The following is a 4,918-nucleotide window of genomic DNA, read 5'->3' on the forward strand; positions in this document are numbered from 1 at the left end:
CCTCTCCGCCCCGCTCCGCTCCGCTCGGCTCGGCTCGGCGGCAGCGCGGCTCCGGCGGGCGGTGGGCGGAGAAGACGGCGGCGGCGGCGGCCCCAGCCCGCCCCTTCCCCCTTCCCCCTTCCCGGTCCCCGCTGCGCCGCCGCCGCCGCCGCCGCAGCCCGGGAGAGGGGGCGGGGAGCGCGCGGCGGAAAGCGGGGACCCCGCGGGGGCGCCCCAACTTCCTCCTCCCACCCCCTGTGATGCGGGGAAACGTTGGCGGCCCCCTGGCGGACACGGGGTGGCGGAGTGGGGGTGTGATCCCACCCTGCCCGCCGCCACCGGGCTCCACTTGCCGATCCCGCCGCTTGTCCCACACGCACCCCAAGTCTAGCCCCACGAGCTCCGCCGCCCCCGGGTCCCGGCGCCGGCGCTCACCCCGGGCTGGGTCTGGACTCCATCCCCATCCGCAAACACCCAGCAGTGTTCGCTACCGGCCTTCTCCCTCGGTGCCAGTGGACCTCCTCAAGCCGGAGGCCGGCACCCCCCGGCCCACCCCTCAACCCTCCCCCCCCCCCCCGCCCCGCTTTTTGCCTGATCTCGTTTTCCCAGGGTAAAAGGATGGATGATCAGAAAAGACATTTACACATGCAATATCCTTTGCAGGAGTCACACGCACGCACGCACGCACACACGCACCATCTCTGTTCTAGGTCTTCGTTGCTTAGGTAAGTTGCCGCGATGGGAATGCATTCTTTCAGATCACTAAATACTGGCATCGATGGGACCCAAGATGAGTGGGCTTCTCTCCAGGCTCAGTGTACTATCACTGAAGATGATAGCACGGGAGAAAGACAAATAAATGCTCTTTTGAGTCCAAACAATTGTCCATTCTTAAGAATAGGTACTAGGGAAAAGGAAGTCCAACCCGTTAATCTTTATATTATTAGAGTTGTTGTTATTATCATGATCTTTAGTTGTACAAAAGTTTCAGTTCAACCAATAAGTTTGTAAATACAATGTATCTTATGTCACCCGGTCACTGTTCATCCGTTTACGTGGTTCTCTCTTTCCATGTGTCTGCTCCTCGGCCGTTGGATCTTCACAAAGCAATGGAAAGGTGTGCACATTGAATATTTTGAAGAATGGATTTTCAGTAGTAGGTCAAGGAAAGTAGTCTATTTACTTGACTCACTGAGCTATATTTAAGACAAAGTATCTAAATTTATATTAAAGAAGGATAGATCCTAAGCCTGATAGCTACTTTAACTACACTAAACTCTAAAGAAACGCACCCTTGTGGAGTCCATTAAGCTGTGCAGGTACATTTCTTTCCCCAGGTTTATATGGGGTTTCCAGCGCATGCCTGAGGGCTCTGAAGTCAGCATACTTGGACTCACAGCTTTCACCAACTCAGGAGTTGTGCCACCTTGAGCTTCACGTGCCTCATCTCAAAACGGGGATGTTTAAGGTAAAAACCTCATGGATTTTTAGGTGAAATACATAAAGTGTGGAAAAGACAAGCACAGCACTCAGCATGGTACTCAGTAGATGCTAAGGACACTCTGCCATGATTCCCCTCTGCTTCCCCAGCCTAGAGGACTATTCCACAGATAAGCAGGGCCAGGAATGTTTTTACCAAGGGGAGTCCAGCCTGCTGGGTTGCTTCTTTCCTTCATGTACAGAGCCCAGAGCCCAGGCTCCACTCAGCCCACTCCTTTTGGGCCTGGTGGCTGCCTTCCCGGTGATCCTTGCTATAATGGGAAATATTTTTCTACAGCCTTTCTCGCTGGGCTGTAGTGATTCTTGCTTCTGTCAGAGGAAGCTGGAGGGAAGATGTAAGCTAAGGTGGATCCCTCAATCCATAGGAAACTTTTTTTTTTTTTAAATAAACTGCTTGTCCTAGGCAAGAGAGAAAACAGAATAAGGTTTCCTAAATGAATCTGGGCTGGGGGGCAGGGGAGTGGACTGCTCATACTAATAAGAATTTAGGATGTTTCATCAATACTGGGATGATTTCAAATATAAATTGATTTTTAAAATTCAAAAATGGGGAGACAGAACAGGAATCTGTGGACAACATTTCGATGGACACGTTAAATTGTAACACTCTTGTATAAACTTTTGAAGTTCAGAAAACTTAACTTTAAAAATGAAAAAAAAAAATGGAACCAGGCACTGGTGGTATTCCAGTAGCTGGTATAATCCTAGCTACTTAGGGGGCTGAGCTCTGAGGATCACGGTTCAAAGCAACTGGGAAAGTCTGTGAGCCTCTTATCTTCAATTAAACACCAGAAAAGCCATAAGTTGAGCTGTGGTTCAAGTGGTAGAGCACTAGCCTTGCACACGTTTTCAAGGGCAGCACCTAGGCCTTGAGTTTAAGTCACATTACAGCCACAAACATATAACAAGTGCACACATGCACACACAAAGGGAAAGAGAGGGCTAAGCTAAGCATTGTGGTGTGCTTGTAGTCCCTGCCATTGGAGGAACTAAAGTAGGACAATCGCTTGAGCCTATGAGTTCAAGACCAGCCTGGCGTCTCATCTCAAAATAATAATGATAATGATAACATTTTTTTTTTTTTTACCATTCCCAGGCTTGAGCTCAGGGCCTGAGCATTGTCCTTGGGATTTTTCAAGATGAGAGCTCTACCACTTGAACCACAGCACCACTTCTGGCTTTTTTCTATGTATGTGGTACTGAGGAATTGAACCCAGATCTTCGTGCGTGCTAGGCAAGCACTCTACCACTAGGCCAAACTCCCGGCCAGTAACAATAATTTGTCGATGAGTGAATGGTCTAGAAATTCAAGCTTCAATGATCTTTTCTCTTCCTAGCTCAGTTACTTTCACAGCTACAAAGATCTCTCTTGAGCACTCTCTGTCTCTGTGTCTGTCTGTCTGTCTCTCTCTCTCTTTCAGTGTGTGTGTGTCTGTGACTGTGTCTCTCTCCATTCTGTAAGATAGAGGGATTGAAATTTGGGACAGTGTTTGCAGAAGAATCACACACACCAGTGAAGACATCAAAGTTCATTTCAACCAAAGTCTCTGTAAATAAACTACTTCTACCCTCTCACCAAAGTCACTCAGTGGGACATTTTGACATCCTCTCCAGTTGTAGTCATCTTGGACTGGGACAAATTTCTCTAGAGCTGAGACATACAGTATGTCTCTTCCACAAGAAACCTCCTACAGTCACTCAATTATACTGATTCTTTTACCAGAGAGATGAATCTTTGTCCTCCCCCACCTCCTCCTCATGGAGCTCTGCCACATGGAACATACCACTCCAAAGGCCTGCTGTGACATTCGCCATAGCATCAAGCTGAATAACCTAAGAAAGGCTCAGTGGGCAGTCTATCTACCATGGAGACAACACCTCTGGCTCCCTGGCTCCTCATTAAGGAAACCCAGTGAATCTCCCAGGCCTATCCTGTGTGTTCACTGTGGTGTGCCCACTATTTTGTCTCAGAATTAGAAAGAAAGAGAAAACCGGGACAAAAGCCCTGCTCCTCACCCCCAAGTTGGTCCTTTTTCTTTATATCCTTTTTCTTTCTTGTTTCTGACTGAAGTGGCTCTGAAATGGCAAAAGAAGACAGTTACATCTTAGAGTTGCTGGTGATTTGCCTTAACACAAAATAAACCACAGTACCATTTCACGTTATCCTTCATGTAAGCAAACAGAAGGTAGATACAGGTGGCTCATGACTATAATCCTAGCTACTGAGGAGGCTGAGATCTGAGGATCTAGATTTGAAGCCAGATCAGGCAGACAAATCCTAGAGACTTTTATCTTCATTTAAACATGCTCCCCCACCCCCACCAAGCCAGAAGCAGAGCTGTGGTACAAGTGGTAGAGTGCCAGCTTGAGGGAAACACTAAGGGGCAGTGCCCAGGCCTTGCCCAGTACTGCCACAGAAAGAAAGAAAGGAAGGAAGAAAGAAAGAATAAAAGAAAGCAAGCAGAAATGTGCTTTTCCACAATTCTGAAAGTTAGAGGTCTAAGTTTGAGTCCCCAGGGTTAGTTCTGTGAGCAGTTGTTCCCTGGTTTGTACATGGCCATACCCTGTTTATAGTCTTCCTTCTGTGAATGTCTAGATCTTCATCTCCCATAAGGATTAGTGTCCACTCATATGACTTTGTTTCCCTGCAGTTATCTCTCTAAAATCCCTGTCTCCTGGTAGACAAAGGGATCATAACAAATAAGAACAAAAGAGAGCAAAGGGTTGTTTTTTTTTTAATTTGTTTGTTTGCAGTGCAAGCAATCAACCCAGGATTCTATTGTGCTAGCCAAATACTCCACCACTGAGCTGCAACCCTAGACTCACCAAAAAAAGGAGCACATTTGCAAATCCAGAAACACAGGCTCAACTCGACAGAACCTATAAGTTTGAGCTGTTATCAAATTCAAAGGCTTAGAAACCAACATAAAGAAGAGTAGCATGAATTTCATAGGTGCATTGGAATGTCCAGGTCAAGGGACAAAAGTGGTCACTCAAGTAAGTTCTAAAACCTTTGTGAAATATTTTGAGATTCCAGAAAGTTGTTCTCTGTGGTGAGTTCAGTTTCCAGCATAATGTTCATGTTGGGAAATCTCTTAAGGCTCAAGAAAAGACTTCTGTTCTTTTTTTTTTTTTTTTTTTTTTTTTTTTTTTTTTTTGCCAGTCCTGGGCTTGAGCTCAGGGCCTGAGCACTGTCCTTGGACTTTCTCAAGGCTAGAGCTCCACCACCATTTCTGGCTTTTTTCTATGTATGTGGTACCGAAGAATCGAACCTGGGTCTTCATGCATGCTAGGCAAGCACGCTACCACTAGGCCAAACTCCCGGCAACTTGTGTTCTTTCTTAAAGAAAAAAATAAAACCTTATGAAGCCAGCTTTGCTTTTACTTCGTCAAAAATCCTCTTTGTTCTTGGAGATTAGGAGTTAGAACTAAGGATCCT

The sequence above is a fragment of the Megascapheus bottae genome, chromosome 14 (genome assembly GCF_031878675.1).
Source record: "Megascapheus bottae isolate mThoBot1 chromosome 14, mThoBot2.hap1, whole genome shotgun sequence".
NCBI lineage: Eukaryota > Metazoa > Chordata > Mammalia > Rodentia > Geomyidae > Megascapheus > Megascapheus bottae.